Source organism: Cyprinodon tularosa, unplaced genomic scaffold (assembly GCF_016077235.1).
Source record: "Cyprinodon tularosa strain WSP-4 unplaced genomic scaffold, ASM1607723v1 ctg246, whole genome shotgun sequence".
Taxonomy (NCBI): domain Eukaryota; kingdom Metazoa; phylum Chordata; class Actinopteri; order Cyprinodontiformes; family Cyprinodontidae; genus Cyprinodon; species Cyprinodon tularosa.
This window is the reverse complement of record NW_024038913.1, coordinates 265236-277850: the sequence shown is the minus strand read 5'-3', so window position 1 is coordinate 277850 and position 12615 is coordinate 265236. Positions and strand designations below refer to the sequence as shown.

General features: G+C 34.4%; 1 protein-coding gene across 2 annotated transcripts in view; it reads left to right on the top strand.

The window, feature by feature from the left end:
* The first annotated feature begins 6909 nt into the window (after positions 1-6909).
* Positions 6910-12615, top strand: part of adgrl1a (adhesion G protein-coupled receptor L1a) — a 137177-nt gene continuing 131471 nt past the window's right edge. For both annotated transcript variants that reach the window (XM_038287878.1, XM_038287877.1), the window contains exon 1: positions 6910-7637. The gene's annotated coding sequence lies outside the window, so the exon portion shown is untranslated. The remainder of the gene's footprint in view (positions 7638-12615) is intronic.

Genomic DNA, 12615 nt, shown 5'->3' with positions numbered 1-12615 from the left:
CAGTGTGAATATTGGAGCTAGTTGCAAATAAAGAAAGGCGTTACATAAATAATGGTGCCGCATAAACATGAGCCTTACCTAGAAAAAAAAAAAGTGCCATTAATCAAACATGAGCTAGAACAAATTATAATAAGCCAGCTGTACAAATTCATTTTCCTCTTCACAGGAAAAAAATATTCAGGCAAACAAGCACACTGCTGCTTTGTTGATCAAGTTTTGTTTATCATGCAAGACATCAGTTTATAAAGAACACAAATGCAACATAGAAGACAAGGGAACAAAGAGGCATTTTAACACCATCTCAGCTTTTAAAAATAATGGAGAAAACTGACTGAATTTATTCAGTGTGAAAATATCCAACCATTTTATTTAAATTTACTTGCTGTCCATGTATTTTTACAGGCATGTTTAGAAACACAAGTCTGGGTCAGAAAAGGGTCATTATGATGATTTTAGTGAGATGATATCAACTCTGAATCCAGTAAAGGCTTTTGTTTGTAAAATGTGTTTGTTAGAGAATGCCAAAAAGGAAAAAAAGTACCAGGGAGTTATATTAAATTTTAATTTATGTCTAAAGCTGGAAAGTTCAAGTGAATTAACCTACATTACCGTGGTATCATTTTAAAATCAATTATTTCTTGTCAGAACATTGTGAAAAGGTTGCCAAAAATGTTAAATAGAGAAGGAATAATTGAACAATTACTGCAACATAAATGTGTCTTCATTAGACTATTATTTTACGAATAATTAAGTAGTAATTAACAACCACATATAGTCTTAAGAAAAACTTAATAAGAAAAACTGTTGCTCTAGAAATTATTGAACAAACGTCCTAAAACTCTTTTCCCACAGCTGACTTTTAATGGCACAGTATCACAATTTCATGAAAAAATTATCCTTGAGCATCAACTTTATAATTTACTCTGCATCAAACTGACATAAAACAGAAAGACTGCAATATTGCACCATATAGTTCAATGCATCGTTTTGCAACATGTTTTTTTTTGTCTCTCCCACACCATTTACATTTGATCACTTTAAAAAAAAATGGAAATTTCATGGTTGCTGTACAAAATACACTCTGTATACAAAATGTTGTCTAAGTCTGTCATGTGTTTGACTCTTTAGCAAAGAGATCAGCCAGGCTGCTACAGAATTTAGGGAAAGGTGAAAGGTCAAGCTGCGGCTCTATCATGATATACATGTGCACTGCTGCCATAAAATATATATGCAAATCATAAGAAATATAATAACAGTGAATGAATTTAAGAATTTAAGCCGAGGTTGTGCTTACAGATTGCCTTCACAGACTGGATGCGTAATATTTTTACTAAACCAGCTAATAATGATCTTACCTCTCTGGACACTTAGAGGGCATTCAAATTTTCTTCCTAGTCTTTTAGATCATTTTCAAATGTGAACCAATATCAAAACTAAATGCAGAGGTTAAGATCGCACAAAAATGACACATTGTCTTGATCCAGCAGGACACTTTTAAATGTCCCACTCTTGAACTTAATAGACGGGCACTATTTAGAAAAAAAGTTTAAAAGCTGAGTAGCTAAATTCAAAGACATGATCTCTGTTAATGTTTCACAAAATTATCTTCACTTCATGCTGGTCAGGAACAAGGAAGACATACCTTCCTATACGTATACAAGCATACAAGAACATTTTGGAAACAGTCTAACTGGAGGCAAACACTGTGACAAAACTGATTTATAAGGTTTGGGTTTTTCATTGATTTTTAATATCATTGTTTAATATAAAAGATGTTAAATGGATCTATGCACCATTTTTAAGGGAATATTTTAAACAGGGTCCATCATCAAAGATGAATGTGCATTACTACATGGACATAAAATTTCTGGACTAACTTTACAGTCATTGGAAGGCTGTCAATAGAGGAGCGGCTAAGTTATAGTTTTAAACAGCCTTCTTCATATCCTTACATCTAATGGAACATAAACTAATGTAATACATTAAAGCTTTGTGTGTTTAATCTCTAAGTCTTCTTATAAGGATTTCGTTGTGTAATATTGGCTTGAACCTTGGGTAAAACTGTTGGTTTGTTTTTTACTTTCTTTTTTTATTTTATTGTTTATTCATAGGTATTATTGTGCAGAAAGGAATAAAGAAAGAAAGAAAGAAAGAAAGAAAGAAAGAAAGAAAGCAAGAAAGAAAGAAAGAAAGAAATAAAAAGAAAGAAAAAAATTTTTTTCCTTTTAACTTTAAACATAAACGTGTGAAATCTTCTCAGCAGAAGGGAAATAGGATACTTCTTCAATAATATTAATGTTTTTGTTAACAGCATTTTGGGGTAGGTATGTAGGATCTGGATGAAATGTTTTATAGCCCAATTAGCACATTTGTAGTCCCTGCTCTGGTTGCTAGGAGACCACAGAATGATGAACAACTGCTCTGACTTTGCATGACTTTACCCTTTAAATACGTCTATATCGAAGTTATTTGCAATACAGACTGTCCATTGAATTTGTCAACATTTAACGTAAACAATGCCCTCTGATTTTGCATAATGCCATCTGAGATTTAAAAAAATACTTATAGTGTTATGCGACCTCCACTGAGTGCAAACTACATTATGTTACTTTTTATTGACAGTATAAGTAAGGCAGCCATGAAGGTCAATTGGTTAAATTTGAGAGCAGTAGCCTATACCAGAGTAGGCACTGCATGACAGAGGGCTAAGTGGCAAAGGCGTGTAGAGTCTATTCAGTAGAATGTAACATTACACATCATAATAGAAACTGACAAAATCATTTACAGGGAGGAGAGAAAAATCGCAACATGCAGTGTGCACTAGTGCAATTATTACATGTGATATGGAAGTGAAATAATTTCATCTGGCAGCATAGCTTAGCCTTTGTTCACCTGGAGACAATACCCTGCCTGGATTCATCTAGATTTATCGTTACTCTCATCTAAAATGAACATTTATAATAAAATATTTTCAAGAGGATTTAGCAGACTTAAAGCAACATACAGTTCATAAGAATTGTTACTTCTTATATACATTGAGAGATGCACAGTCCAAATCCTACTAAGTCCATGCAGAAGATGAAAAAGAAGTTGAACAAAGTTAGTAAACAGGTTGTTATACTTTTCAATACTTGAAACTGCTGAACCTTGTTTTGCTTTTGTTTTTTCCACACAACTTGTTGTTGGGGATGAGAAAAGACAAAATACACAATCCTGTCATTGTATAGATCACAACATTATTCAGTTAGGCTCTAACCAAAAATTAGACAATTTTTGTTAAAAGAATGACATTTTGGGTGTAAGATTTTAAATATATATTTATTTATGTTTTGAATTTGGATTCAGAGCACAGTTTGACAACCCTTTTTCAACAGTTTGTTGTTTCTAAATGCTATTGCACTCTCTTGTTCAGGTTGTTCCCTGGTACAGAAATTTGACAGTTTGGAACACTGAAGAACATCTAACTTAAACCAAATCTAATCATTCGGATTTTGAAAGTTTTTTTTAAGTTTGCTGGAATTTTGGCCCATTTCTCCTGACAGGCCTTGGACGTCACTAGTTAGACTAATACATTGTTAGCAAAAACATTTTCAGCTCTGCCAACTGAATTATCCATTGGATTATTTTTGTGGTTTTATTATGGATGCTACAAAAGTTTGACATGCCCTAGAACTGCTATATAACTATAAAGGAACAAGAGAGTCAATGAAAAAGAAAAGCAGCCATTTTAAATGTAACATTTAAATCATACATTTAGAAATCCATTTTGAAAAGAGTTTTATTAATGTGCAGTTTAAACTGAATAAATATAGAGGCATTGTCAATAGTATTTGTTTATCCATTATTAAAACTGCCATTTGAAATTGAATATTTAAATCCTATCTTTAACAGTGGTGTCAAAAGTAAACACATTTGCTACCTAAGTAGAAGTATAGATATTGCAGTTTAAAAACACACTAGTAAAAGTTGAAGTATCGGTAACGTACCTCTTAACTCAAGTAAAAGTAAAAAAGTAAGAGCTCCAAAGACTACTTAAAGTATAAAAGTATAAAGTAACCTTTAAAAATAACAGCCAGATGCCACTATATGAAATGGAAGCTACATATTTGGACTATTTCGAAAAATTCACAGAGGGAGGTGTTGTTGGCCTCCGTCTCCATTTCTGGCCTGTGTCCGACCACATTTTAACATCTTTTTTAACATCTTTTTAAACATCTTTTTCTGAATCCAACATTGTAGCATGGCATAGACAATTCGTGTTTGCAATTTAAAGAACACCTGCTTGCTTCTGATGATTCCCTTTTGCGTCAGCACAAATTTGACGAATAGCTAACCAATGAGTGTTTGTGTTATATGACTCATCCACTTACACTAGTTTTCACTAGATGTGGATGGCGCCAATGATCTGAATTGGATGGCGCACATGAAGTGAAAAAAATATTTATGAACATTAAACCGAAGCTAAGAGTAACGAGTAATGTTTGTTTTAAAAATGTAAGGAACAGAAAGTACAGATACTTTTGTGAAAATGTAATGAGTAGAAGTCAGAAGTAGGAAGAAAAATAAGTAATAGAGTAAAGTATAGATACCTACAAAGTGTACTTAAGTACAGTAACAAAGTTTTTGTACTTCGTTACTTGACACCTCTTGTTTATATGTCACAAAGGGGAAGTTTTCAACAACACATACAAATTAAATGAAGAAATATAGATTATGTGTGGAAACGTCTTTAACAATACCCTAAGCAGGGTGTTTAAGGTATTCATACAAATGTAAATCAAATTTAAAACAGTATGAATTCACACTGTAGCCTAAAAGGTCCTCCTGTGCACTTTCCCAACTTTTTAAAAATGCATAAAATATTTAAAAGAAATAATCTCTCTAACAAATAGTATAGACCTGATTGATCAAAAGTAAGTGTATTCTGATTTTTTTTTTTTTAGACAATAAAGGGAACATTACATCTATAGAGTAGTAGTTCTTAAACTTGCTCCTCAAGTAGCGCTGCTCTGCATGGTTTAGATTTCTCTCTGTTGCACACCAGATTCAAATAATTTTAGGAACTCCTAAGCAACCTTCAAGGCGCTGCAGGAGCCTGTTTATTATTCATCTATATAAGTCAGGTGTGTGGCAGCGAAGAGAAATCTAAAACATAGATTTAAAAGGATTGAGGAGCATTCTTCTAGAGTGTATTACGTGGCTTTAGCAGTAAATGTTGGAATGCAAAGTAATTCTACATGATTGTTGGTTTCCCTGTTTACTTTCTTCAAACTTGCTCAATTTATTTTATTTTGCTTGATACATGCAAACCTGGCTGATGTGTACAAAGACTTATTAGACTTTCAAAAAAAAAGTACTGTGAGTTTGTTGAACTTGAAGTTATTTTTTAGGCATAATATCTTTCCAAAGATTTGGTGAAACACAGCTTGTTTAAATAATAAAGCTAACAAATCTCTGTGCATGTGCCCCATCTGTGACGGAACAGGCAGCATAACATATACAGATTCTTCTGACTGATCAAATTATAGTTCATAATTCTTAACACAAAAAAAAAATAGCTTGTCAAACCCTTCCTAAAAATAAATGAAAAATATTCAGTGGCATTACACCATGCCTACCTCTCTTTTATTTCCTGGACAGATTTTTCTAATATTCCCACTGATGTTTCACAAGTTATCCTAAACAGAGTGTTAATAAAATGTCTCCCTGCCATTGCCTTAATCTATAGGTCCCTTCATAGATTTTGTAGGAAGTTCAAGTGAGGACAGTGGATTGGTTGCTCAAAAAGATTAATGTTACTAACAAGTAAAGAAATGTGTTGGACAAATTAAAATTTTACATGAATTTTAAACCTGCAAGGGGAATAATTAATTTTGGATATGACTATATAACCTCGAGTGCAACAAATTCCAACACAGCTCAACATTTTTGGAATATCATTCCATGCATTCATTTCATGTGTTCATGGAGCAGCTGATTCATGCCCTACAAAGAGCTTTGACTCAGAATCACTGAAACACATTTTTGTATGTAACCCAAGATGCCCTTCGTCTGAAGTACTAACTTTAGCCTTGCTTGGTGAGTTATTTTGATATTTCTTCTTGTTCAGGTGGAGAACTAGAAGAATTATTTAAAAAAACTAAACACCGCTGACAGCACAATATTATGTTGTGAAATTATATACAAATATGGAAGAATATTTCAGATGTATTGCATTTCTAGGAGGCCTACACAAAAGTTAAAGTAAACTTTCACCAAATGTTTTCAATTAGCTGTCTACCACATTGTGTTATCACTTATAATAAAATATGTTAGTTTGTTTTAGAAAATGAATTCTTGTTGCCCATCGGGCGCTCCAGTGCTGAGAATTATATTTTCCTCTCATTGGATTTCAAAATTTTCAACTTTTACACAAATATTCCAGTTAAACCTCCATTTATGCTGCCACAATGATTATCCCCCCTCTTTTATAGAAACCTAAAGAATAAGCAAAGTGCAGAAACATGCTCTTTCTAAACACAATATTTGATATAAAAATATTGAGTCGTGTGTAAACTTAAACTTAAAAGAAATAACCCATAATAAACCCACAGATTAATCTACATACAGTTGATCCTGGATAAAAACATAACTGCATTTAAAGTAAATAAGCAAAAGTAACATCTGTTATTGGATAATATATATTTAAGAAAATCACTTGGTAGTTATAAAAAGCTACCATGCAGTGCCATGACAACACTTATAACACTTATAATATAATATATGAGAACAATCAGTGGGGCTTAACATCAGCCCCACTGATTCTACTTGGTAGTAGAAGCTTATATGAAATAATCTAGGCAGCCAACAGTAGTATGACGAAGGCGCTAGAGTGTAATAGGCCCCATAAACCTGCTGAGGTTGAACATACCATGTGGTTGGTCCTGATGAGAGTGTGCGCTGCCTGTCGACAAAAGAGGGGAAGGAGAGGAAAGATGAGCTCCGTGCGTCAGGACGCACAAGGAACAGCATATGGCCTCTGATCTAGCCCGATCTAAACGGGTGATCTCAAACCGTTGCGCTGCGCAAAGGTGAACAGTGGACAGATTGGGGGAAAATGCGAGGAGAAAGGCGCATCAGACACTCCAGAGTCTGATCTGCGCGTGCATGCAGACGTTTATGCGAGGGTGGCACGATTGTTCACACCCACACCTTGTCACCAGTGGCGGACGGACTGAACTGTACTTCTGTACAGTTTATTTTCCTCGCAGTTTACCCATTTCGGGCTTTGCCAGCATCGTTGCCACTCGCAGGTCGTCATCGCATCTACCAGGACGATGGTGTCGTCGTTATTTATTTTGATGCCCAGACGGGCTTATTTGCGTTGCTTCTGTCCATAAGGATTTTCCTTCACCGTACTTATACTTTTTAAATCAGATTTTTTTATTATAATTATTATTATTTCGCGTTTTTATTCCCCGGTTTGTCTTTAAGATAGCAGCCTATTAATATTTAATTCTTATGCATCCGCATGAAGACGGCACCAAAGAGGAGCAAACGAGCGATAACCGAGAGGGAGAGGGAGGCAGCTGAGGAGGCAAAGCAGAATGAATGAGACACTCTGAGCATCCAAGGAGAAGGAGATTGGAGACATTGAGGTAAGACCAAAAGGCTTTCTTTTTCTTTTTCTTTTTCTTAAATATAGCTATTATTAATACATGTTATACCAGTGCACAATAAGTCAATGAATTGTGGAGCAGCCGGGGGTCCCTGATAAGCCCCCCCAAGGTCTCCAAAATGATCACTGTTTTTTTTAATTATTATTTTTAGTTTGACAGTCACTGAGTTATTTATGAATGCTGAACCCTAAAAAGGGAATCGTGTGGGACAACTCAATGCACCACCAAGCTGCACTAAACTGATTTTGATAAATTAACTTCATAAGAGATTCAAAAGGACAGTTTGCTTCCCTGCAAACGCTTCAGTGAGGCATTTCCATCTGAACCAAACACTGATTTGGGTGGATAATGTTTATTTCTACAACGTTCAAGTGAGAGCTAGAAGAAAAGTTAGATCACCGGATGCTGTAAAGCTCAGTTTTAATAAGCAATATACTATTTTTTCTTCACTTATTTTCATTAGAGTGCAAAATGATGCATCTCATTGAGCATTAGGGGAATAAACTCATCATAGCTATGTGTGAACTGCTCTGTTCAATCCCACACCAATAATCCAGAATGTCTTCAAATCATTACCTATTGGCTCCCTTTAGAGAGCTCACCTCTGTGTAAGGTGCCTCAGTGGTATTTGAAGACAGCAGTCAAATTAAAATCCAGATTAAAGAATGTTTCCCCAAAATGGGATAATGATGGCTTCATGTCAGCATCCAATACAAAATCCATGCTTGAACCCCATTATAATATCCAATTTTAATAAAATCTGACCTCATAATGTTTTTGGGTTCATGTCTTGAAAACTGAGGCAGCATTATAATATTACCATGCTGAGCTGATTCCCAATTTAATAATAAGGCATGTAATAAAAGGACATCTGCAACATATACTGTAGTGATAATGAAATTAAACATTTGTCTTTTTGAGGCATCACGATAAAATTGAACTTGAGGACTCGTGCTAGACAGACCCCAAAAGCAGTTATTTCCAGCGTATAAGCCTTTTCCTCATTTCACCAGGGTGCATTGTGTTTGTCCTGCCAATTTCTGGAAAAATTGGCAAGTCCACTATTCTGAGGGGGCTGAATGAAATTCAAATTCTTCAGGTGGTAAAACAGCAATATTGCAACTGTCTGATTGCGTTATCTGGGCATTCAAGAAGGCAGGCTTGGAATTGGTTTACTGCCAAACACTCTCCCCAGGAAGACAGAAGGATTTATTTCCCCCTTGTCTGTGTGTCACATCCCCATCAGAGAAATTATTCTCGGCTTTCTGTTGCTGCATAATAATCATACATTAACATTTCATTACTGGTCATCACCGATTTTATAGGTCACTAAAAGTAAGTTAATATATTTAGGGGTGGGTTTTCAGACAGTGTTGTTTTACTTTCTGAATTTGACAAAAACACTGCTTTTAGAGCCTTTTAGATTATCTTTGCACACAAATTAATATTACTCAAATTATTTTACTATTTACATTAAGAAATACTAGCTTAATGTACATTCAAATTAATATATGCAACTGTATGTACATACATGTATATTAAAGATGCAAAAATAATCATTTTATGAATTTTTATGAATATTAACACTTTTGAATTTCTCTCGGCATTTTTGTTGCAAATTCTGCAATATTTATGTACTCCCTAAAGCTCTTCCTCAATGCAGAATAACTGAATATATCAAAGGAAAATATGCAGAAAGACAAAGCATTGATGTGAGTTTTAGAAATTATCTTATGATGTTTTACAGTCTTTTGGAAACTACATTGCTTCCATACTTTTTAATACAAAAAAGTGAAGTGAAGTTCTTTATACAACTAGGATATGTAGTTTACTGAATGCCAAAAGCGATCGGCTTCCTTTAAAAAAGTTTCTTATATAAATAAAAAACTGATTTGCTTTTGTAACAGCATGCTGCAAAGGTTAGGTAGGCATATTGAAAATAACCCATTTTAATTTGACTTCGAACTGTACATGAATTTAAGTTTTTCTAAAATGTATTGGTTAATTCTTATAATGGAGCGGTTCCGCTTTGATTGATCCTCACAATGTTAGAGATGTGAATATGGTGCGACAGAATTCAAATAAAAGAAGTTTCAAAAAAGTGTTGTTTGGTAAAATATGTAAAAATGAATTCAGCCAATAAAAATGGAAGAGCAAAAATAAAACAAATATAAATGCTCAACATTTCACAAACTTAACATAAATTTTAGTGTATAGTAGTTTCAATATAGAAACAAATGAAACATTGTAACATTTGTTATTTACTTATAATGAATTAAGTGATCTCCAGCTTTTAATGTTTGTAAGGAGAAGTTACCTTGAATACTTTGTTGATTTCCACTATGGACTAAATAGAGAAAATATTGTGTCAGAGGTAAAGCAAAGTTTTTTTTACAGTAATCCCCATATTTTTGATTTCCTAAAATCAGATATCTTTTTCCAACATTAAGAAGTTGAAAAATAAAATCTAATCCAAACTCCCAGTGTTACATTCCAGTCTGCCAATCCTTATTTGTTTAGGATGTCGTGCAAATGGTCTATAGAGATTTGTTGTATTACCGGTATTTGAGTATTTGTAACTGTAATAAATGGACAACAAACCTTTGCAAGATTGAATTGTGCCCCGATGTGAATTTTTGACCTTTCCTCAAAATCAAATTTCCGTTTAGCACACAAAACCTCTCAAACGACTTTTATGGTATCATTGCAGTCTGTGAAAAAAAGAATGAAAGAAAGAAAGTGATTATAGAGGCTGCTTCAGCCTGTTCCATCTTATTTGGGTGGAGTTATGCAGTGAAAAATTGTGGCGGTGGTTGGTTGCATGACTATTTTTGCAGTGTCCCATGAGGTAGTGTGTACCTGCGTATCTCTTGTGCACGGGCAAAGAGAGGTCTTTTGTGCTCTTTTTTTCTAATGTCAAAATGCTCTGTCTCTGTCGGGCCTTTTTTCCTTTGAGCGACCTAGCAGCATTTTATTGTGTTGTGGCTCAGCTGTACTCCAATCCCTCTGTTTGAAGGAAACGCTGTCTACCTGGAAGTGGCATTTCTGGAGTTGTCACCACCCTGATAAGACTTGTCGTTACAGTAAAGCCATTAAAATTATAATGACAGTTATTGTGATTCACTGTTTTACCACTGCCAACAAAGAAACGCTGGAAATGTTTCTTTAACGGTGGCTGATGGACTCATTTTTGTAATCACAAATACCCCCTTAATTTGTACTAGGACTATTTTTTTTTTTTTAAACATATTTTATTATTAAGTTTCTAGATTACATTTTAGCTGCATAAACATGAAATAATAACAGAATAGAAAGATGAAAACAAGGGGAATGAAGACTAGGAAGTGCATTATCAGAAATGGAAGATATATTATAGCTCTTGGATGAGAGCCCCTTTTCTGTGGCAATGAGGCGGAAAAGCAAGGAGTAAAATGTGTCTATTTTGAAGCTCATTGCCCTTCTATTGTGGGTTTATCTATGAATCTGGCCATGCACTTGTGCAACAGCACATAGCTGCAGCCCTACCAGCTCTGCTGTCTCTGTTACTCTTGGAGAAAGTCTGAAGGTGTGGGTTTTGAGAAGCCCTTCTTACAGGAACCCTACCACACACTAATCCAATTCAGTGCTGCCAACCTTGAGCGTGTGTAGGCGCCGGGATGGCGAAAAACGAACAGGGGCAACGAGAGCACATGGATGGGAAGAAATCGATGAGGACTCTTTTTCATAAATGGAGTGGGTGTTAAATTAGCTGGATTGGCCCATGTAGCAACACACTGGATTGAGTGCTGGGTGTATTTTGGTTGTGTCTATTGACTGAAAGACAGCTCGGCATACAGCAGAGAAAAGACGTACTGATGCACAATCAATGTGTCCAATCAGCCTTAACACTGTTTCATTCACTTTTGTACAGATTTTTTTAGATGGGAAGGAGATACTAAGCTAGAAGATGTGTTTCAGCAGTTTCAACACCCAATTCAAAGAAGTCTGTCTTTCTTTCATTCATAGATTTTCTCTATTTTTTTTCTTTATATTTACCACCAAACCTCCTAGCTACCTGACATACCTACCTAAAATAGTTTGCTTTGATAACGTTTTGGGTTACTAAACCAAACTATGTAAAGCTAAACTGTAGGAACCTAGATTAAATGAGGGTCACTTATTACCAGAGGTGTCAAGTAACAAAGTACAAATACTTTTTTACCTTACTGAAGTAGAAATTTTGGCAATCTATACTTTATTGGAGTAATTATATGTTATACAACATTTTACTTCTACTATTTTTTTTTGTGCAATTATCTCTACTTTCTACTCCTTGCATTTGTGTGCATATAAAAATAAACACGTTAGTTTTATTTCATTTAAGCTCATTTTCTTTATAGACTATTAGTATTAAAATGAATAAAAACCATCAAAATAATTATTTTTGCCCAGACATTTAATTTCTTTGTGGTTGGACTAAGTACTGCACCAAATTGTTGTTTGAAACATAACAAGATGAATATTTTTTCAAGGTGATGCACAGTTAAATTTGACTCTGTAACCATCAGTTATAAGACTGAGAAGCTTAAGTATAAGGAAGTTATCACCCGGAATTGTAGAAAATGTTCTCTTAATAGACTAGTTCAGTAAAGCATCTGCCTGTAATATTTTTTGCATTACTTTTACTTTTATAGTTTAAGTAGTTTTAGAAATGGTACTTTTACACTTTTACTTGAGTAAAAAGCTGAAGTTGATACTCTAACTTCTACAAAAGAGTTGTTAAACCATAAGATTTATACTTCTACTTGAGTAATAAAGGTTAATACTTTTGAAACCTCTGCCCATTACTTTTTGTATTGCGTCACATTTTTGATCTCTATTAAAGCTGTAGTGCATAACCTTTCTTAAACGGGAAAAGAGAGAGGAGATTTTTTAAATCAAAACACTTTAACCCATGTCCTGCTGCTATTCCTCTTCT